Genomic DNA, 24,605 nt, shown 5'->3' on the forward strand with positions numbered 1-24,605 from the left:
ATGAAATGTCCTCGGGCGTCTTTCAGTTGCTTTTTATGCAGGGCTTCCTGTGGAACGCAGGAATTGGATGGACAATCCCAAACCGGAATTCCTGTGAGTGTTTGCCGCTGATAAAACCCCTCTCCTGCACAAACACTCTCCATCCTGCTCAAACCGCTTTGCGAATCTGATTTTGAAGCATTTTTTTTTCTGTCCCCCCCCTCCCCACCCATTGTGCCCCACAGACATCTTGAAGGGGGCAAAGAGAACTTCAGCCTTCTCACCTCAGGGCCTTCTGCTCGCCTTTGCAGTCCTCAGGAAAACACAGGAATCACCAACACTGGGAGGTTATTTGTATTTACTGAACCTTAAACCGAGGGTTAATATAACAGCACATATTTCAGCTGATGGCACGATGGGAGTTCATATAGACTCATGTTTACTGCCAGATCAAATCTGGCAAATTGCAGCTTGTTATGGCCAAACTGTCGCACGATAAGAAGTTCTTCTTCCTCCTTTTGCTTGTGTGCTCCTGTGCAGCTCAGTAGGAAGACATTCACATCATTTCAGTCGCTATATATATTTCATTTTTGATGCTTTAATTAATAAACATCCCCTTAAATGCACCAGAGTTAGCCAGGAAGAGTATTTTTCATGTGTAATACCTGGACAAAAAAAAGCCACGTTGAAGCTTTTTTTAAAAATGTATTCCTGATTTTTTCAGGAAAACAATCTCACAAGAATCTCACATTCGGTATTGTTCTGGTGCTCACAAACAGAGCACAACAGTTGCTAAATGAACCTTGTGGTGAGGCTGTTTCCTCGACAGCTGTTTCAACAATTCTTTCCAAATTCACAAATTAACTTCAAACCTTACATTTGAAATGTGTTTGCTTCACTGAAATGCTTTTGGCCCTGTTGAAGACTTTGAACATTTTAGTGAACAAAACAACCCTGAAACACTTGTGATCACTTTATTCACTTTTTGAGCTTTTTTTTTTTAGTTTATGATCCAAAATGACCTGAAGAAATCTGATTTTGTTCAACGGCCTTGTGAGAGGTCTGGAGTTTGTTTCGGATGAGGGTCTCGCGCGGGTTCAGATGGGGTCTCTCGTGTGTGAGCCTTTCGAAAGTTGTCGGTAGTGACGGCTGACAGTGTATTAAAGACAGACAAGCTGCTCCTCCTCTGCCTCGAAGACATGCATGAATAAGATCAGTGTGACAACTAGAACTCGTTTGTCATTCTAAGTGTGTGTGCAGAACAAGACCGCATGCTCACATGATTAAACATGCATGCACGCACACACACAAACAGGTTTTTCTGTGTGTGTGTGTGTGTGTGTGTGTGTGTGTTTATGGTTGGGTGGCTGGGCTTCAGGGGGCATGAACTATAACGACACTCAAACAGACTCCTGTGCTTAAATTTATGATGATAAACGACTCAATATACAATCATAATTGTTTACTCTTATTAATGCAAGTGATACTGCTAAAGATTATTTAGCGTGTGGCGTGCTGTCAGTGTTCATTTAAGAGCCTTCACCGGCTAAATGTATGATCCGACACTCCCTGCATACAAAGAACTATTTTCTCTGCGATAACAAAAGAGGCTACGTGCTGAGGCACCATGGGAACGCTTCACTTTAGGGTCGCAGGTGACCACACACCAACCAACACACACACACACACACACACACACACACACCATCAAGGCTGATCGTTCAGAGGGGGCACATTAGAATATAGGATGCAAAATCAGTGTGTGGGCTCGTTTTTGTTAAAGTGGAAGTGTATCTCTTTTTTAAAGGAACTCTTTTCATTCTTTGAAATCAAGACTTGGCCCCGACACAAGCAAAAGTTTCGCAGTCCAATGTTCCAGATTTGTCCCAGAGAAGATGTGGGAGGGAAGGTAGGGGAGGGAGGGAAGGGAGGGGGGGGGGGGGAAAAAAATGAAGCAAAGCAGCACTTCCTCTTTGAGAGGAAACAGGAAAAGGCTGGGAGAACGAGATTCTGGAGCCTGCTCCCTTGGAACAATAAAAATCTCACTTTGACAGGAAACGGATATGCGTCAAAGAGGGCCTGACAGATTTTTGCTAAAGGCCAGTAGCAGTGACCCTGGATGGGGCATGAGCGAGAGGGCAGCTGTGCCCAACAACAACTCTCAAAAAGTACAAATTTTGAGTACACGCAATACTTCGTAACATAGATTTTAGGTCAGTATTGTCTAGATATTGTACGTCTGGATGAATGCACATAAAACTTCAATCCAAACCTTTACAAGAAATCCAGTAAAGCTTTATGACAAGAGGATAGTAATGAAGATAGAGGACATAATGCATATTATGATAGTTATTGTGTACTTGAAGGAGTGCTCTTGTTGCTCGCTTCTCCGTGTTTTTGCGTGAATTTGTGATATTTTTCATCGGTCGCTTCAGCTCGCAGAGATCAACAATACATTTCTAGGTTAGATGTTGAGCATACCGACAGGTGCCATCACTGCTCCTTGACAAAGATCCAACAAGTCCAACTAATCGTCGAGTTGAACACTGTTCCTTACTTGTTCAGTGTTCAGATGGTGGTTGGAAGTCTTCAATAGGTGATCAACTGGTCTGAGATCTGGTGACTGTTAAGGCCATCAATATGATTCACGTCATTGTCCTGCTCATCAAAACACTCTGTGAACTCCCCTGATCTGAGTTAGAGGAAGCACCTGCATTCATTTTGCATGTTTTCCCTCATTTATTTATTCTAGTTTTTATTTGTCTTCCCTCTGTATAACGAATAAGTCAGGTTACGTCTAGAACATTTTATTTATAAAATCCAACACAATAAATCAAAACATTTCCCAAAGAGGGCCTCACAAATCTGTACAACATATGAAACCTCGCATATGATCCTCAGAACATTGCTTCAGCTCCTCTTAAAGAAAGAGAAAGGGAGAAACCTCAGCCACGATGGACTGACATGTACAAGTGTCATACTTTATATACAACGCAGACAGAGAGGTAACAATAGTAAAGCTGCAATATAACAACATTACAAAACAAGTAATATGTATGGTGCATAACAGAAACAAAATTGATATTCAGCTTTGCTAAGAAATCAGTAGATGCTGTACTGTATATCTTCTGTGTTTTATTATATTATATATAATATTAGAATATTAACAGCGGCTACAAATAGCTTTATTTTGTGTCGTTTCTGGCGCCCTCTGAGGATAAAAATGTTAGTGCATCCACCACCTTGTTCCATTCATTTCAAGGGGAATCCAGCCACATTTATATGTCTGTTTATGCTACAGAAGCATCAGTATTAAATGTCATAACAGTTAAAAACTGTATAAATGGCACCCCTGCCAGTAAGCAACAATGCCATTTCTCGTTGTTTGAGTCTGATAGTATGCCATCACCACACCCAGACTCATGAAAGACAACTATGTTGGGTCATCCCAAACCTTGATTGTTGTGAAAGGACAGGGACTTCTTGAAAAAAAAGGGAAACAAACTCAGTGTATCAGCTTTTTCAGGCTACACACAGAAGTTGACATGATGTCTCCAGGCAACTTTAAGCTTTCACTCAACCGTTGTCATTGAAAACGGCCACCCAGAGGCTCAAAGCTTACCCACTGGTTCCACAAATATGTCCAGAAACGTTTAAAAATGCAAAGAAATGCCAAATAGCTGCAGTATCATTGCAGTTCATCTTTTCTTCCACAAAAAAAAAAAAAAAAAGCCATGACAATTTTAAGTTTCAATTCCACTTTAAAGGATTTCTTTCAAGTCTGGGATCAGCATTTACGGTCAAGATGTAGTCAGCACCACTAATGGGGGTTTGCAGAATGAACAGTGTTTTACATAACTGCAGCTTTTAGAGATGTGATACTTTAATATGGTTATAATGTGCATCGCTGTCTAGAGAAGTGACGCCAGAGTTAATGTTGTGTGATTTGTGTTTCCTGAGATGGGTATGACGATATGGAGACTCTCTGCAGTTGCGCTGCAACATTCCTGCATTTAACATTTTTTTCATTTTTGGAATTCATATTAAGTAAGACTGTGTCTCAATAAATTCTCAAATGCCAAATTGTGTCAGATTTGATCAACACTGCTGATTCACAAGTGACCCAGGCTGACTAGAGGTGCAGTGTGTGTCTCTGCTCTGTAGGATTTTCATGCTGAGCAGCCAAACAGGACATCCTGATGTCCAAGGCCTGCCACCAATACCGTCACTCCCCCTGCAGCATTAAACAAAGCTGTGGTATGCACTCACCCAAAGACTTTGTGCTGGTGGTCCTGGCACTGCGTGTACTCTACTTCAGGAGTTTCAAAATATATAACTCAAAACCGATGCTGTAGAATTCTTAAAAGACCCAACCAAACCAAAGAATACCCTTGACTGATTTGGTCTCATGTACATATTTAGTATGCGTGTTGTAATGTCCCTGCTGTAAAATGGCCTTCATTTAGTATTTCTGTCCTCCTGCTGCCAGCTCTCCTTGTCAGTCTGTCATCAACAGTGTGGAGAGATTAGGGAGTTTATACACATTCCACCAAACTCTACATCTCAGAAACACATGTGAGTCTGATTGGCTTATTTACCATAGTAATCAAAATCTCCCGCTCTGAGGATAATGTTCGGAACAGTGGCCGTGTCGACCGTGAACCACCGTCTTTCCAAGATTTGTTCTTTGAGGCTGCATGAGTGTTAAGTGTGGACACTCATCACGCTGCCATGCTAATCCTAAAATATTTTCTCCAGCCCGTCTCAGAATGATTTAACGTTCTGTTCCAACACAAATATGCACTGCCTAGATGCTTGGGTGTCACAGAAAGGAGCGCTGTTGCACGCAGAGTAATATTATCTTTTCTTGGCTGTAAAATTCGACATAGTGTTGTTGCCGCCAACTTTTGTGATTGCTTGTCAGCAGGAGGGTTTGACATTTTATTGTTCTGTGTATTGTTTCCATGAGGGTTTCCCTAGATCTCCTCTGTGGATTATTATCCAAGCGTTACAAAAATAGACAAAGCAGGGAAGTCATGTTGGCATGAGAACGTTTTTTTTATTTTTTATTTCAAGGATGGTTAGAAATACATGAAACAAATGTACGTTTCATAAATAATAATTCTGCTAACATCTTATCAGATATGTTTGATATAAAAGTGCTGTGCTGGTAGATGAAGCTGTAGGTCACTCTAGAGGAAATGTCAGAAAATTGTCAAAGTCATTGGGGTACATCATCTTGGAACCATGAATGTGGGGCCATATTTTGTCCCAATTCATGTACTGTAGTAGATGCGGAGATATTTTACTGGATAAGAATAAACTTTGTCCTGTTGGTGGCGTTGGATAAAGCAGCAGGGGATCACCAGATTCATGAAGGTTCATCATCTAGGGGCCATGAATCGCACAAAATGTCACAGATTGGCATAGTGTCCAGACTCACAGTACAGCTGAGGCTGGTCAGAATATTGTCAGCATTGCAAGTACTTGATCAGAAGAAAGTGAAACCTTAACCTGAGGATGCTGCTTGATGAAAAGTCATAATTCATCCTCTGGGGACAATGAATGTCAAATTTCAGAGCTGTAAAGTCAATGTGTGGCAATTTAGCATTGTCACCACCAGAGCTAGAATGTATGTAGGAGCTTTTTGGTGTTTCTCCTGGCTAATTATAAATGTGCAGCATTGTAGAAATATGTTAGAAAGATGTTCATGTTAATGTTCATCTAACTCTCCAGAATTTCCTTTTTAATAAGGTAGACCTGCCAGGAAATATAAATTAAGACTGTCAAACCTTGTCCTACATTATTAAGAGCGGTTCTGTCAGTATACTACATCTACAAAGCAATTGTTGGAATGATATGCTTGCTCAAGAATCATCAATTTTTAACCGCTCATTTCCTAAAATTAAAGTAATTAATTAATTTTGGGTATATTACCCCATTCTGATTGAATTAATTCTCTCAGCTACTTCCAATTCAGTTTTCTTCTGCTCTTCTCTCTGAGTACATGAACCACAATGGGAGAGGATCAAACCCATAGATCCCCATATGACCCTTTTAACCAATGATCCATCCTTTCATCTGTGACCTTTACTTCAAAACTGATCTGTGAATTTGTCTGTCCTGCATGGTCTTTGTTGCTGCAAATGCTTCAACTAAAAGGCTCATCATGAGTGTTTTTCTTACTGCAGCAGCTGAAACCAGTCAATTTTATAGATTGTTGATGCATCCCAGACCGGAGCAGCTCTGATGACAGCCACAAGTATCTTGTCCATGTTTCTGAATGGAGGGATATGTACATCAAAAGGGGCTGAGTGACATCAGGGTGGGAGCAGACGGCGGGGAGCTTTCTGTTCAGTCAGGCAGCCATCTGTCCCAGAGCTTTCCTTTGGGAGAGAGCAAGTACCGGGCCATTAGGACCAAGACCACCCAACACAAGCAAGACTCAACATCTTACCAACTTGTAATAAAACTGATAATTAAGATAACTTTTTAGTTTCACGCCCACCGTCGGTTCGCCAACATCCTTGGAAGGGGAAGGTGCCACAAATCCTGTACACTGGATGGTCAGATGTCAGAAAATAGTGAGAAATGCCCATCGACATTTCCCAAGAGCTCAGGATGACACGTGGCTTCACATATAACCTTTATAACTGCAAAAGTCTAGAGATGACTATGTCGGTCCGTCTCCAACTTTGGTCCAGACTGGCATATCTCATAATATGGTGGATGGATTGCCATGAAATTGGATAGAGCCATTTATGGTACCCAGAGGTGGTCAACAAAGCAAAGTATTTAGCTCAAAACCCTGTTGTGTCTAAATACAAGCCTCACAGAACTACTTGTGAGTTCCTTCATTGAAGTGTCTCTTATTACACATTGTTTCATCTGCGACTTTCAGAACCAAACAAATATTATTAAAATTCATAGAGCGTTGTTGCACGTTCATGTAGTTTGAGAGAAAAGACAGAAGATTTAATAGAACATGCAGGAGTGTAAGTAAATAGTGAACTGCTGATAGAGGAGCAGCATGTCTCCCTGTGCTGATGACAGTTTTATAGATATCCAGCTATATGAGACCCCACCCTGCTCTTTCCCTCAGGTTATAACTTGATTCTTACTGATGTGGTGAATTTATTTTTTTTATTTTTTTTATTCCCTTAGCGTGTCCCTTAAAGCAGCACCGTCTTGCAGTGCAGCTCTTTAATGAAATACAGTACTGTTTGAGTTGTTGTATGTAGGGGAGTCATCCGTGGACCACAGAGGGGGAATACCAGGCGATTGCCGTTACATTCTCCTATAGTCTTAATGATGGGTTCATTAAAAAGGTATCTAGCTCACTAAGTAAGCACAGATGGCCAAGAAGCAGTTATGGTATATCAGACGGAGACTCTGGAGGAGATTTATGTCAAACCACAGCTGAACCGCGGGAACCTTGCACAGCAGTCTCAACATTACAGTTATTTGATCTCCTGTGTGTCTCTGGTTTTACACGAGATCCAAAGCTTCACTGTCCTCGACAACCATTTAGTATAAATGCGATTATTCACTGCAGCTATGGAGAACAAATCAGAGCAAATCAAAACTGACAGTTTGTTCGGCATTTCTATGAATGCGTCTGTTGAACTGAGGGGTAACACAAGGGACATCAGATACAATATCTCGGCAAACTGGAAACACTCAACAACTATACCCATGTTTTTTTGGGTTTTTTTGCTTACCTCTTAGCGGTGTCAATCATTCTAATGAGAGAGCATGAAAATAGAAATCATGACCTCTCAACCTTCGATGATCCCAGCATGCACAGCACCAAAATGCTTCAATAAACAAGCCTGACAAATGGGCGTCTCTCTCTGATGGGGGAATTTATAGCTACTGCACGCTGCCGCACACAGGCTTTATGAGGCAAGGCACTCTCATAACTATGTCAAAGACATTAGCAGTGGGGCCTTAATGTGCCCACAAAGTGCGACTGGCATTGCCCAGTCAACAAGCTGTCTGCAGTTTAACAGTACTGATGGCACTGAGGAGACAGGCATGGAAGAAAAGTAACAACAGCATGGCATTAAAGAAATAAATGGAGGGCGATAAAAACAAGGGAAGGCTGGCTGAGCTCGTATGCGAGGCAAACAAACCATCAGTAAAACAATTGTTAGGTTGAAAGTCGGTTCCTGTGTCTGATTCTAGTACAAACCCTTGATGAATCAAATGCTGTCAGACTAAAAGCAGCCGCATGAAGTGGTACACAGCGTACCTGTGTTTATTCTTTCTTTCATTTGGTCCCCCCTTTTTGCTGAGGGTTCGATGAGAGCCTGTCTCCGTCCAAAAGTAACAAATGTACCTTTTAAAGCGCACTAATTAACACGATATATCTTTCATGATGTTTAACCCATGCAAAAACTACAAAAGCTTACTGGGATTTAGCTTCTTAATAAGCGCACAGATATGAGAGTGATAGTGATCTTCTCATCTAACTCTTGGCAAGAGAGCGGATATCCCAAAATATCAAAGTACTTCTTTAGGGATACATATACATGGATAGGACGGGTGTAGATTTACACCAGTGGTCTGAAGATAAATACATATGAGGTATATGGGTTAGTAAACAAGAAATAATCTTTATTCTTGGACCTTTGTTGGACTTTTCTGCTTGTTTTTGGTAAAATACTGTTGTTTTTTTTTACATCTTCAGGGCTGTAAAAAGTATGGAAAATTGTTCAGATGAAACAACCTGAGAATACTCAGCCCAAAAAAGTTGCCCAAAAGCCCAAAAGGTTTATGGGCACATTTCTGAGAGGTCGTCAGACTTGATTTGGAGAAAAAAAAAAAGTTTGCTGTGTTCCACTTCAAATCCCTCTGCTGCTGACTGTAGTTTCCTAGAGAGTCATTAGTGGGACTGAGGTCTTTGCTGGAGAAAAGTGGTGGATTTCCGGATGTCTGTGCGCACAAGAACTGGGCATCGTTGAGATGCCCCTGGAGAGATATACCCACTTACTAATAAAAGCCTGTAGACATGCTGTTTGTTGGTGAGCACGGTATGACTGACATCCTGTCTTCACCGATGCAACACAATGGACTGGCCAGGAGTTTGGAGCTGTGGAAACATACTGAGCCATGTGTAGTTTGATGGGAACAAATACACGACTTGTACATGTTACATATGAAGTTCACGCACAGATACATGCAGACTTCCTTTTAAGGGTCAGTGTTTATGTCAGTGCGCTGGGACTGCAGGGCTTTGGTATGTCTCTGGACCCCGGCCTGAGACACACAAGGACAGGACTGCCACAGCCACAGGATGTGAGGAGGGTGTGGTGCGACTTTTCTCATTCTCCCACAGACCCTGGGACGCATACAGGACATACAACACACAGTTGTTTAGGAGCCAGTTGCACGTGATTGTATTACTTCAGTCCGACTCAAGAAAATGTACCTAAAATGCCCACAGAGTTAGTGAAAACACATGCATTCTTGTTGATGCCTTTCTCCACAAACTCTCATTCATTCATAAACACAACAACACACCCAGTGTCCTTTCCCACCTCGCCGCACCCCTACGCAGAGGTTAATGAACTTGTTTTGAATTCCTTCACCTCTTGACAGGAACTACATTCCAAGCCTTGAAAATAGTGGCTTAAAACAAAGAGAGGAAGTGATGTGAGACCACTTCCTATCGACTCCCCTCTGAATTTATCTCAATCCTGCAGACTTGTTCACCCGCGCCTCCCGCTCACAGGCCCCACCCTGATGAACGCTAAAAGAAAATCGGGCAGATTTGCTTGCCCCATCCTTTTTTATCCACGCACATCAGTTAGGGGTTAACCCTGACATTCAAACATCAAGCAAGCAAACATCTTCCGATTGTTCCCCCCTTCTTTGATCGTCACCGCCTGAGCCTTCACTCATTCCTTCGGCCTAAACTAGCCTGGTTGTGATTATCCACCCTGTTAGGCCTAAACTTGAACTTCTCCTCGATCCCTTGACGTAAATGTAGATGTATTGGTGGTGAGAAGTGGAGTATACATCAGGGTGTATTTTGTGCTTGATTCAATGCAAACCTGCTGTGACCCACGACCTCTATTTCATATGGCATTCTGCTGCAGGGACAGTGGTGGGCAATGGCTGTAAGCAAAATGTCTGGTGTGCAAGTCAGGTTTGCTGTCTACAAAATCTGTACTTTCCCCTCGACTGTTTATTTTGTCACGATTCATTTGAAGGTGACAAATGTTCATCATGCAAATCACTTTTTTTTTTTAGTAACATACACAAACTTTGGCAGTTACCGTAATGGAAAATATCAGTATTAGTTCCATTTAGAGCCACTCTACAGGTACAGATGGTTGAATGTATAATAAATTTGCCACAGCATGAACGACACGATTGTTTTTCAGTGTTGGTTATATAAGCATACTGCTCTAATCTACAGCTTGTATGGATAGAAATCATTTATCAAGGCTTTAGCATGAGGCCTTTAATGTTGATGTAATGGTTCTGTAGGCAACATTAGAAGGGGAATAAGGGGTGGGAGACAGGAAGCGTCGTTTAGTTACTGCCTCAATCTCCAGAAGCAGATCTTCCGGTAGACGGGTGCTTCCCTGCGTTAACGCTACAATAATATGTGAGTCACAGCGCTGGGCTGATAGATGAAGAGATGAACAGGAGGGAAGGGCGGACTGAGACGGGGATAAAAGCAGTACAAAACCACGCTGTGCGGCAGCAGCGGTGGAATTAGAAAGCTATGATGTAGATGAGCTGATAGGCACAGGGTGGTCTGTTTGGGCTGTAATATTGCCTGGTGCTGTGTAGCTGTTCTACTAACAGTGCAAATGTGTTAAATAGATACCTTCTGTTGTGATTTCTGCAGGGGGGAAACATTTGCACATTGGATTGTGTATGTGCCGTGTAACACAGAGGCCTCACAAAACGTGAAAGAGAGATGATATGTACGACGCTCTGTCTAAAAATCACAGCCGGAGGTACACGGACATGCTGGTCAACTCTGCCGGCAGTTTATTTTTGAAAATGACTGAACAAAAATAAATCCGATTCTTCCTCGACCACACTGGGTCGGGATTAAGTTGCATTCAAGGACGCGAAACAATCCAGATGACTGTGTTTCCTGCTCCACGGATGCAGATATACGCGTTTCTGTCTCTCCACCTCTTAATCATCCTCTTGGGTCTCTGTCATTGGCACCATCTGCACCACTTCCCAGCATGTAATGTATACACTGAAAAACACATATCCCAAGCAGAAAAACCCTAAATGAAAAACATAATGAAGTGCTGACATCCCATACAGGGGAAAACCCCCTCAGTTCAATCATGTGTGCCCAATGGCCACACATTAATATGAGTTCAGGTTTCCCTCTCAGAAACTATATGAATGCGCGTTGCACTTTTTGACCGGTGGCAAGATTTAAAGGCAGCTCATGTGTGGGACGATGACCTCCAGAGCAGCTCCCCCCCTCCTGCTCCTGGCCAAAGGAGCGCAGCGAGGTTCCCCCCTTTTAACAAGTCTCTGCAGGCCCATCTGTCTTCCCAGAGAGCCTGTCAGTCTGTGCTCAGGGATTTATCAGGTTGAGAAATGAAGCGGCTCTTACATGAAAAGGCGCCATGTGAGGCTACCGGGCACAAAGGGGCCTAACATTTCGGATGTCGCCGTCACAGAGCTGCCGCTCAGCTGTTTCCATACTCTCCATACTAATCCATAAAAGTCTGTTTCTGTTGCTTTCCAGCCTTATAATGATTCCCTTATTTAGCATGTTAGGGTTAGGGGTTAGGGTTACTAGAAAATACATTTATATGCTCCTAATCTTTACTACCAATTACGCTTTGGAAGGAAACATAATTGCTGTCAGACCTATGTTCACACCAGTTGTACTGTAGGTAGGTGGTCAGGGTGCATGGCAAATACATACAGCAAACAGCGTATTTAGCACGTACACAGAAAGTGTAGCACTTATTTGTTTTTATTTTTCTGGCAATGTGGCTATTGTAAATCCAATAATCACTTTTTTTTAGCTCTGTTTTTGGTCCTCACCAACTTCTAAGGCAAAAATATATTCACCAGCGAGTCACTAACTGTGTCTGAGCAGGTAGAGTGGATTCAGCTGCAGTGATCATTACATGTAGGTTTATCACTAATTCCACATACTGTCACGTTGGTTTCACACTGTCATTTGACACATTGTATTAATTAATCGTTGCCACTTTTATTGGAGTGCAGTGGCCCGAGGTGCGACTCCAACCTGTGGCCCTTTGCTGCGTGTCATCTTCGTAACTCCTCGGGTGTCTCTCTCAAATAAAAAGCCTGTAAAGCCGAATCGCTGCCACTTTGAGATTAGGTAGAGGCTGTGGTTTCACAGTTAACATGTTGTGTTCTGTGCTTCGAGTTTCTGTTGACTTTTAAACCATCTTTTAATAATGGTTACGGCACAAACCATGACGGCCTCAACAATGTTGCCAGTTTGATCCCAGCTGACGACCTATGTTGCTTGTTATACCTCTTTCTATGCTAAAAAAAAGAAAGACAAAGACACTGAAGTCTTCATTTTGTCTGAATCCATGTGGACTTGTGGTGTGGGTGGCAGTTAATGATAGCAGTGAGGGGGGTGGTGAGTTTAAACAGCAGCACAAACATCCATGACATCACAGATGGTATTTAACCATTGATCACCAGCCTCACTAACAGGTCTTATCAGCAGCTTGGTCCATTGGCTGTCTGCACCGAGTCACTTTTCCAGTTCAATCAGCACTCTGTGAGTGTGACTCCTTCTCTCTGTAACAGCATTTATTATCTCCACTTGTGTGTGTGTGTGTGTGTTCCTGTGTGTAAGGGCAGGGTCAAAGAGCAAAGGAGGGAGAGTAAATGAAAAGGATTCCCAGAGTTGTGAGGTAGAAAGGTTGCAGATGGCTTTAGCGACCTCTTGTTCTCCGTCTTCGTCAGGACACTTAAAGCAATTAACTCTAATCTCACAGCTGAGCCTTTGGTACTGTCTATCAAATCCCTCAGTGTCACTTCACAGCTTTTAATGGGAGACTAATGAACTGTGTGTGCTGAGAGTACTTTTTTCTTTTCATCTGCATCTGAAAGTATGCTGGAGGAGGAGACACCAGTCAGACCCAGAAGTAGTTCTTATGAATTACTGATCGATGTAGCAGGGTCCTTTTCTACAGAGACCACCATGTTATGTCACTGTGTTGCTACAGTTGCTACAGTAGCCCCAGCACAGACAAACCATGCTGACTTTTCCTGAAAGAACAATCAGCTGTCAGAGAAAGTTGGTCTTCTCTAAAGAGCTCCAGGAGGCTTATCCCACACTTTGTAAAGCGCAATGAAAAACCTATGTTCATGGTGTTTAAATCTAAGTTCAGATGGGGACTAAGCATCGAAATAATTGTCCCCCATCCTGATGAAAACGCCTGGGGTGCATGCATAAGCACATGCATGTTGCTCGTGCATGAACATGCATTAAACTTAAAAGTCACTGTTTGGTCAAGTAAAAATCTGAATAATTAAAAAGCTCCTCAGAACTTTATATTTCCCTATGAACTGAACTGAACTAATGGTCAAGATGTAGTGAAAAAGGGAGGCACTGCTAGGGTTGTAAATATGGAGGCTAAGAAAGCTGAAGCTGAAGCAGTTGCGGTGAATATCACAATGTACAAATATGAGTTGTACATATGTCTTATATTTATATTTTGGCAGCCAAACAATGGCACTAATGCTCCGCTTTGCAATCAGGCGAAGAAGAAGAAAAAGTTGTAAAATGTTGTGGTCATTTTTTCGGTAAGTCCACAACAGCCATACTGTGACACAATGTGTACAATGTGAGGTTGTACTTATCTATGCACATTGCACCTTGTTTACCTTCTGCTGCCACCCTATCTATCAATATCATACCGTATACAGTATATTCATACAGCCATACTGTATATATATGTACTGTATATAGCCCTTCTTGTTTTTTTTGTAATGTGTGTGCACTTTATTGCACTATTCTATGTTATATGTAGCACCATAGTCCTTGGTTTCGTTTCACTGTGTACTGTGCATATGGTTGAAACGACATTAAAACCCCCCCTTGAACCTTGAACCTTGAACCTAATGTCAACATGCTCTCAATGACAATGCTAAAATTCGGTTTCATGTTGGCAATTAGCTCTAAACACAGGAAGTACTTCTGAGGCTGATTGGAATGTCGTTAGTTTTGAAGCACTAGACAAATTAAGATTAAATATGTTGGGAACACGAATGGACACATTGCACTCAAAACCTACAAGTCTGAATGTCGTGGTGGTGATACATGTTGCCATTTCTTGAGCAGAGTTGTCAAACTCTGGTCTTTCCTGTCAGTAGCTGGTGAACAGGTGGGTGTAATACAAGCCCCCTGCGTTTGTTTGTTTCTCGGCCCCACCTGCTGTTGCTTCCTCCTTTCATTTATTTTGGGTTTCCTCATTTCATACTTCACTTCTCTGTCTTCTCTGTCTGCGGCAGGTTGTTCCCAAGCTCTCACAGCAGGGATTCACAGATGGTAGAAAGTTGCGTCTGACCTGGTAGTAGTTCAGCTTTAGTTCAGTGACATTCAAAGAAGGCACTCGTAAAGATAAATTCATGCATTCTGATCACTTGGTTCAGCTGAATTGTGAGTTTATTTGCTCATTTTTGTGGCTACTTTTTAACAGCAGAGTCAGCTCTCTGTTTGACCCCGGGGACACCTGTTTGAAGAATCTGCGACCACATTTCAGTGTGTGTTTATTTAGCTTCTAGACCAGAGCTCACTTGCATACACACACCCGAGCAAACAAGACTGAAAGGGCCACTTTGAAGGTCACCACAGGTGTGTTTGACTGTTCCTGTCCTTTCACCGTTTCTACTCGTAAAAAAACAGCCTTTTTTTTTGTCTCAGCTGTCACCTTGAAACACTTGGCAGTCTTTGTTCGCCTTCGGTTAATGTGGCCTTAAGGCTCCTCGCAGGCTAGAGCCATTCAAAGAAATCAAACACCTTTATAAACTCTATTATATTTCTTTGCCCCGTAGCCAGAAAACTAGCTATTAATCACGCTTTCTGTGCTTGTACTGACTTCGCTCATAATTTTTGTTACAGCTCGAGAATTTTAAATCTAATTTGTCATCTTATCAGTCATTTAAAATATATATAAATAAATAATAGTATTGTTCAGCTTCAGTGCTTTTGCAGACGTACTGGATTGATTAACTCACACCAATTTGGAGCTTGGCTTCTCATGTGGAAATAACATTTCTTCCACAGACACATTATGTCCCTAATGTGTTATACTAAGAAATTTGACTAAACTGTCCCTTAAATCAGTCAAACCCTTATTTCATTCCAATTTCTACCTCTCATTCCTGTTTCACAGGATGTTTTAAAACCATACAATATAATTTTTTTTGGCTTTGGCCCAGCTTGAAACATATACTGCAGCTCCTCAGAAGGTTTTACAGCTGTCAGACAAACATGTCGGTCTTTCGCTCCCTGTAGGTTCTTGGCTCAACTTCATACTTGTTCTGCTGTAATCAGTGGAGTTGAATGTGTTTTGCCAACAAGACAGGTCCATGGTGGATAAAATGACTGTAAAGCCAAGAGACATTTAGATCATTTATAACGTTGTATAACTGCGAAAAACAATAAATTAGACTTTGACGCAAAAGCAAATGTTTGAACTCAAGAAAGACGTTTTGGGCCGACTACCAACTAAATTTACATAACTCTATTTAATGCTTCATTATTTCTCATTTAGACATTACATAACCATGGTTACTGCCTTGTGTTTGAATTTATTCATATTCTTTTTTTCCCCCCAGTAAATGTACTTAAAAGAGTTATGGATGAAATGTTCTTGGATATTTTCATGAAAGTGAAATTCAGGAGATCCACTAATATTTGCTTGTAGATATTTCATATCCTTACTTAATTAATCATACTACCAGCTGTTTCACTGATGGTGAAACCGGAAAACAAACTGGATCATATTTCATGGAGAAAATGTAAACTTCTGCAAACTATAGCTGCCGTTAGCTAATGTCAGCTCAGTTTGTTAGCCTGACTGCCTGGACTGTGAGTTTAGAGCAAAAAGTAAAAGTAAAATACAGATTGAACGAGCGATGTCAAATAAAAGGCTGAAAAACAGAAGTTGCACTGGATGCTATGTCTTATGTTGTTGCCCTTGCTTGATGTTTGGCTGTTAGCAAAGGTGTCTTGACCTGCCAGTTTTTGATCATAAGTAATATAATCATAACAAATACACATGTACGGCTGTCTATATTAAATATATTATTACACTTTGAAACTGGATGTGCTACATCGCAAAATGACCTATATCTACGCAATTGTTTAACACAAATGTACTCCCACTGTAATCTGTAAAAAGCTCAAACTTACCACCAAAATTCAAACAATTTTCTATTGTTTTAAAATTGGTTTATATGTATTTTGATACAATAACTAAACTAAACTAAGATCTACTAAAAAAAAATCACAAGTAATGCTTGTAAACGGTAAAGGCTCATATTTTTATAATCAGCTGAGAAATACAAAAATGTTTATTTTTCATCTGCAAGTTAAAATCAGAATCAGTCCGTTTTTTTGTTTATCTCTCTAAAAGGTTTTACCTCATACTATTCGGTCTGCCATCTGCATGCCAATAAATGTTATTGTTTTTAAAGGAAGATTTATTTTTAATGGAGTAAAATATTCTAGTTTGACGCTGTAAACTAGTTAGTCCTTGGGCTGGATCCCACAATGTGATCCTTACCGGCAAATCTGGTTTTGTGCTTATCTGTGTTATTTCAGTAAACTATCTGGGCAAATAGACAAAAGTTGATATTTTTAGTTAAGCTTGAGGAAATCCTTTTGCTCAATGGTGAACCATGGAGTGCAACTTTTCGGTGATTGTTCTAATAGAGCGGTAGAGAACAATTCTAGCAGCCCTGTTTTAAAAGTGATATGGTTTATTGGCCACTTGAGGGCAGTGGAAACAAGTTGTGAACATCTAACATTTCATCTCCGTTTAAGTTGATATGGCCAAGAAGCAAACAGCCTGAGACACAGAAATATATCATATACATACCTTTCAGCTATAAATTAAAGTACAGGATATAAAGAATATGAATAAATACTGAGTACTGTACCATTCAAGTCCAACCTAAACCATGCTCTTTACACTCTCGCCATCACTCCCTTTGGTTGCCAGGAGCGTTCACCACTTGAGAGAGGAAAACTGAGGCGGATGTTGGATATGAAATCACTTCCTGCTCAGGGTCTGAATATAGTCATGATGGGGCTCAGACGGGATGTTTACATGGCAGACTACAGGGGCTCCTGACACAATAGGGACAGCATGTTTGTCGGATGACGGCAAGTATTGTATTATAGAAAAGCATTCTCTCTCTCTCTTAGTCTTCAAGTAGAGCTCCAGTCAGCCCTTTGTTGCTCTGTATTGTCTTGTTGCATGCTGGGATATCTTTTTTTGGGGGGACATTGAGCTTTCTGCAGGGTGTTGCAGGAAACCACTTGGAGGACGGACATTGCCTTGACGTTTCTTTGGCAGCCAGCAGAAACCACAATTCAGTCCTGCAGAGAGCAGACTGCAGCAATCTGGACTCACATACCTTTGAACATACTGTTTTTGAATTACTTTCCAAGCTGGTACATTACAGAAGTACAGACCTGGGAGCAGGTGTTTCAGGTTATCTGTGTCAAATGGACTCTTCCTTCCTCTTTGAGCGGTGTCTTGGTGTATTTGATGGACTCATTCGCTCTCCTGGGCCACCACAGATTCATCTCCGCTATCCACTCTGTCTACATGCGATATAAAAACACTGAGGACAGAACACACACACACACACACACAGTTGGTTTGAATTCTCGGGGCCTGAAGAATGATGTCTTCCAGTGTTTTGGGTGATTTGTGCCATATTTTAGATGGGTTAACTTGTCTACCCCGTGGTTAAGATCCATTGGTAAGCAAAACAAGACCCCTCAGTGACTGGCATCCATTTCAGACGACATGCAAGAACTGTGTGAAAACGTTTTTATGAAAATAGGTAACGTGACTGTTCACTCATCCTGGCTTCACATAAAACACATCACATGAGATTTTGAACCTCCAACAACTGATTGAAGCAGAGAAACAATAACATTCATTTAGTATTCGTGCCTCCGTCCCAATGAATATGAAGTCCAATATTTACTTTCTTTTTAGGTCTGTTTGGTGCTCTACCAACTCCGGAGGGAAATATGTCTCTCTTTAGTTGCCCGGCTTTCAAACTGAGCTAACATTAACTAACAGCAACTATAGTACGCATTAGTTTACTTTACTCCTTATTAAGAAACTCTGTAAAACACAGAGGCAGAAAATCTGATCCAGTTTCACTGAAGCCACTGAAATAGATGGTGTGTTAGTATTTCTCACGGGTGATCGTACTCTTTGTGCTTCAGTCATATAAATAAAGTTTAGAGAGGAAATCTCTTTTTTGTTATGGGTCACAAGATGAAAACCAGAGGATTAATCTTCCACAATGTTTGGTATTTTATAAGCTTATCATATGTTTGTAAAATCTTAATCTAAGAAGAAAGCAGTGAATACATCTATTCAGTAAATGTAGTGGAGTGAATGGTGCAATATTTCTCTCTGATATGTAGTGGCGTATATGTACTTCCATTGAGTGTTTTCTTCTCATGCTACTTTGCTCTTCTGCATGTTTTGCTTATCTGACAGATTTAGTTACTAGTTACTTTATAAATTAAGTCAGAACATATGAAGACATAAAAAATATGTTTTTTTTTGTAAATTAAACTACCCAACAACTAAAATGTTTAGTTGATTTTTCAGTTAAATGTAGTTTAAGGTTCCAGTTTCTCAAAATTCCTTTTTTTTATTACTTACATTGTTTTAATATATTTTAAAATAATGTGATGTCCTTCGTTCGACAAAACAAACATTGTAAAGGTGTTGCTTTGGGCTCTGGAGAAAATAATCAGCAGATGCATCCATACTGAAAATAATTATTAGTTGCAATCCTCTCCAAAGTGGTTAAAATGAGCTCCACCTCAACAAGCAGTAACATTAATGCATGAGTCATAATAATCTAATGATGTCATATAAAACTAGTCAGACACACTTTTTGTGCATTTAGCTTTTTACTTAAGTAACATTTTATTGCAGTTAGTGTGATTTCAATACATGTATTAAAGTAAATGATCTCAATACTTGCTCCACGAGCGTATAACGCATGAAATGCAGCATGATCTGACGTATTTTGGAGGGAAAACCAACAATGAGAAAGACAGGAAAACAGAGGGGAGGGGTGCTGACAGAAAAATAGACCACAGCCTAATTTTGTCATGAAATGAAGTAATAAATGTTTTTCTAAGTGACCAATGTCCATAATTCAGCATCCCTGGTAGCCCGAAGGTTGTGTCTATCTTTTTGTTCTCTTGTAGTTTCCATTACCACAGTGGTGTAAGCTTTTGTAGTTACTGTAATTCAGTTATTTGTGTGTTCTGCACTTCCCAAAAGACATCAAGTTAGGACTGTAAGGGGAAAACCAGCTGTCAGACAAAAGCTGTGAGCCCCTCCTGGTGGCGATAAGGGGTGAAACAATTTAGATGCGAAGGAGTAACTCCACTGCACAAAATGTCTGTTCAGTTTTTAACATGTAGAATTGACCACATGATTTATCTTTCTATATATATCTCTCTGTCCTCCCAGTTAATTCTCTGATCTTCTCCTAATCTTCTCCCTGCTGGTTCCCTCATTGCTGATTTCACAGGAATGTGCGTTGGCCCTGGTTTGATTGTTTAAGTGGCCATCCAGACTGAGCTGCCACAGGGTGGGGGGGGGTCAAGGCAAGGGTTAGATGAGGTGAACAGAAGGGGAGTGGGGGTCAGTGTGTGGTGGCAGTGCCCTCTCTTTATAGTGAGATTAGAGCTTGACCTGTTCATTCTGTTTTCCCCCCTCAAGGCTCTGAAGCCTTCACAAGTGCCCTCTCCCATTCTTTAACCACTGAATGAAACAGAGCTGGAGAAATTAGTGGGAATAAAAGTGGAGAAAGGGTCTTAGTGCTTTGGTCGGGCACCAAGATCTGAAGACAAGCAAAATATTTTGCTCTGTCAGACTTTTCAAATCATTCTCCAACATCCACAGTGAAAAGACATTTTTACTCTGCAGGCAAAGTTATTCTTTCCCACTTGATGACCATTGAGAAGATGTCCAGACTTCTTAAGTCCAGGAGCTGGAGGGTGGAAAAGCCTGTTGCATAACACGCATATTTTAAAAACAACAAAACTAATAGAACACATTTGCAACTAATGAAGCCCTGTCTTTCTGTGTAACGTTGCAAGTCAGTTTCACAATTAACTTTCAGTTGCCTTAATTCACATGGCTCCCTAAAGAGAAGACATGTCAGAGTCGGTTTACTAGTCTGGCTCTGTAGAGAAAACTCTGTGCCTGGAGGAGTTCTCTAAAGTCTATGACAATCACTCATCATTTGAATATCTTGGCTAGACTTGGAGAAATCCTGAAAATGGGGTTACATAGGTGTTTGTCAATCAGGTGAGGTCGGATGGTGTGATGTGGTGGAAGTTCAGTGTAGTGTTTCTGTAACAACTTGCCATTTCCATTGTTATTCAGTTGATTTGTACTTGCATAATGTCTTCGTGAGTATGTACTAGCCTACATCTCTAGAAGATGCTTTTGCAGTTCAGACACTTGCCATACAAACCTCAATTTGCTGCAGGCCTTCATGTTTTCCTAGGCAGATGCACTTGGACCAGAGACAGTATAAAACATGGATGTCATATCAATAGGTTTCTGAAGAGCTGTTGTGAAGCGTGGCAGCTCTGGCCATCTTGGCGGTCCTGTTGGCTCCGCACTAATTGGCGAAGACATGGAGTGTCGGTGGACCTGAGGCAGACTGAATGAGGTCTGGTTACTCAAACAAGCTGCCTGTGATGGCATCCACCTGCCAATCAAAGCAGCCACTCTCTTATTATGCATAGCTTTAAGCTTTAATATCATTTGAATGGGTGCGTCATATAAAAAAAATCACCCTCAGTACAGTGTAGTTGGGCATTCATGGGGATTAACTTGTTTTGCAGCCAACCTCAATTGGCCGTTTGAGAAACTGCAGTTTTTGACCCTACTGTGTTGACTTTTCTTCACAGCCATGGAGGTGGACTGATTGGAAAAAACATTGGAAATATCGACCTCCAACTTGCAATCGAATGCAGCATAACTAGCTACCTGGTTGCATCATGGGAAGTGCAGGTTTTTGCATCTTTGAAGCTCTTAGTAGAGACTAAAAGTCAGGTTATAAATCAGCTTTTGCTTTTTGGCCATGCTAGAGTGGCATGATTCTAGAAATGGCAATGGCGGTCAATCAGTCAATCCAAAACTTTGGTTCTTACTGGAATATCTCAACAATTATTGGAAACCCTCTGCATCAACGTAAGGTGAACATATCTCAACAACTATTGGATGATCTTTGGTAAAGACATTCATGCTGCCCAGAGGATGAGCTTACTTATTCAAGGTGACTGTACTCCATAAGGTTGACATTTATGTCCCGCTCAGGATTAATTATATAATTCAGGCAATCCCGTAACTTTTCTTCCAGGGCCACCAGGTTGAGTTTTAATTTGTCCAATACTTTGGTTTATGGCCAAATACCTACTAAACTAATGAGATTAGTGCTCATTAGAAAATGTTAGTTTGCCAACCTTTGCCAAACGTTATACCTGCTAAACATCAGCATGTTAGTATTATCCATAGAAGTGTGTGCTGTCTGTGATGTGAAACATGTGACAGGCAATCCATGGTGGACATTCAAAGAACCACAGTTTTTGACACTTTGCCTACATTTTTTTTTAGATGTGGAGGTTGCTAGTTGGTGTTGTCGTTGGGAATATGTAAGTATGCTGATGTTAGCATTTAACTCAAAGCTTTGCTGTGCTCTTATGACCTGACCTAAACTGTTCAAAGTTTGTCCTCAGTGAATTTCTTGGGAAACAACAAGAAATCTGAGTGTTCTCTGAAGTGCTTGTGCAGATGCTAACAGATAACACAGGAAACTGTTTCAAGCAGGGACAATAGAGCGGGTGCTGGGCTACTTTCAAGATTTTCTTGCACTTTTTTCACAACATTATCAAAGAAAAGCTTAAATCCCTCTCATTCTCTCACAGTTATCTTGGCCCGCGGAGGGAGTCTGGGCTTCATCAGTTGTCACGGTTCCCTTGCTGCATCTTTTCCCCACCCTGAGGACCTCGAGGAAGAACTCTGATCCTGGAACATAAGGAACACAATCTGACCCCGTCCACGCCAGGAAGGACACGACGCCACAATGACATGCTGGAGGAGAGGAAGGAAAAACACCAGCAGCAGCAGAAAAGGGAAGTCCTTTGTTTGCAGTGTGCCTCGTGAGACAGTTTGTGTTGGCAGATTTATGACCACCATCCTGATCAGCAGTCTATGCCATGGATGTTGGGAGTTTCTGGACGACGGAGGAAGACCTAGAGCCTGATGTGAATTTATCACTGCTCTTTACTTCACCTACCAAGTTTGTTTTTAAATACAGGTTAGCTGCAAAGTAAGGTTCAAACCTGTTCTTAGTTATTCTGTGTCACCGTCCACATCCTGTCCTGTTAGAGGACAGGATGTCTGGCTACAGAGGGGAAGCATTTGGTATCTACAAACTACACTCTCCTATAATAGGTGAACCTGATTCAGAGTGTAAAAACATGAAGTAATCGGTACCCACAGAAGTCGACCTTATGACCTGAAAGCAAAAAGTCATCATTACCTCATATTGTCAAAACAGCTGCAGGAAAGTTTGAGTGTGTGATTTTAAATATATCAAGTAATGTCAAGATTCTGTTTTTTTATAGCCCAGGATCACATACTTTGTCTCAATGGACTTTAAAGGTCATAGTAGCAGCAGGTCTGACCCAGCCCAAGCTCTCTAAGAAGACTAACTCCTCAGATATAACCCAGGTCAAGAGTGCTGCTTGGCCAGAAATGTCAATGCTAAAATACACTAAAAAGCACTCCCCTTTGCTCTTATTGAGTGTGCCTGAAAGCGCACACTATATGTTATCCACTGCGCTTCTTCCGCTCTAAGAGTTTCGGCAAACAAAAAATGAATGGGTGTGTATTGCGAGGATTTTCGAGAGCTAGAGTGTGTGATGTCATTGCTAGAGTGGAGAGGGAGAGGAAAATTCGTCTAAAAATAAATTTGTAAACTGCGATTGTGAAGCTACAGAAATCATTTATAGCTAGAAACTTTGTCGTCTCACTCACTTCAACAGATACTTTAACAGACTTTGGTTCTTCAGCTTGTCAGGTATTTGTGGATCAATGAGACTTCAATAAATGCCTGCTTTAACCAAAATGGAAGGTGACTGATGCTCACATCCTTTTTTTTTGTCATTTTATTGAAATGCCTTATTGAACTGAATGTAGAGATAATGACAGTAATAATGCTGTTATCTTCTTTATTTATTTAAATACGAGGGAAGAAAGAAAGGAAGGAAAAAAACGACAAAGGAAGAAAGGAAGCAAGGAGCTATAAAAGGAAGGAAGGAAAAAAACGACAAGGGAAGAAAGGAAGGAAGGAAAGAAACGACAAAAGGAAGGAGGGAAGGAAGGAAAAAAAATGATGAAAGGAAGGAGGGAAGGAAGTAACGAAGGAAGTAAAGAAGGAAGGAAAAAAAACAACGGTTGTTGTATTAATACTGAATTTACTGAGCAGTGTCAGTAATAATGTATGGGGGCGACGGGGCCAGAGTCAGGCACACTCAAAACCTCTGGTTCAGTTTGGGCCCTACCTTTGTGGAGGATCTGGCCTGTATTCAGCACCTCACAAAATGGATCCAGAGGTAGGCGTTGCTTTCAGGATGTTGTTTAATGGACGGAAGCTTGAGGAGGACAATGTATGTGTGGCTGGTACAGTCCTGATAAGTCCGGAGCAGAGAGATAAAGATACACTGTAACCAAATTTTGTAATTTGAACATTAATTTACTGTTAGATGAACAATAAGATACTGTGAATTCTATTTACACTGTGTTACAATACACAGAAATCCACTCACAATAACAACCTTGATGACCCTCTCAAAGCAATGCTGAGGTTTTTGTTTCGTTTTGACATCAGGAGGTCTCAACGATGAAAGTGGGACATTTATATGTATTATTTATTGTTATTTCGACAATCATTGTGCTGGTAAACACGTGTGGGCTAATAATAGGTAGTATACTTACAGCTTTCATTGCTTTTTGCTTTCAGTCCGAATGTCTGGAATCATTTATTTATATAAAACCGACAAAAGCCCTGTGATCGAATAGTCAAAATATGACCTCCTATTTCCTTTCCTAAACACTTTCCCTTGATCTCATAGCAGCAAGGATTCAGCTTCAAACCTGCTTCTCCAGTCTGGCTTTATGGCCATTATGTACATTTTATTCAAGTATATTCCTCCTCAAGTATATTTTATTTTATTAGTTTCATTATTTAAATCACATCATTTCTATTTTCCATGCATTGGTCGCCAATAGTTTTACTGCTCATGAAGCACATTGTTCTTCAGCATGTTGTTGTTGGTAGTT

At 41.0% G+C, this 24,605-nt stretch overlaps 1 long non-coding RNA gene across 1 annotated transcript; it reads left to right on the plus strand.

Annotated features, from left to right (window-relative positions):
- Positions 1-10: 10 nt before the first annotated feature.
- On the plus strand, positions 11-23,121 carry LOC113746444 (uncharacterized). The gene is made up of 3 exons (XR_003462880.1): positions 11-93; positions 225-326; positions 22,187-23,121. It is a non-coding gene; the product is annotated as an uncharacterized LOC113746444 (long non-coding RNA).
- Positions 23,122-24,605: the final 1,484 nt, after the last annotated feature.

This window comes from Larimichthys crocea, chromosome IX (assembly GCF_000972845.2).
Source record: "Larimichthys crocea isolate SSNF chromosome IX, L_crocea_2.0, whole genome shotgun sequence".
Classification (NCBI taxonomy): domain Eukaryota; kingdom Metazoa; phylum Chordata; class Actinopteri; family Sciaenidae; genus Larimichthys; species Larimichthys crocea.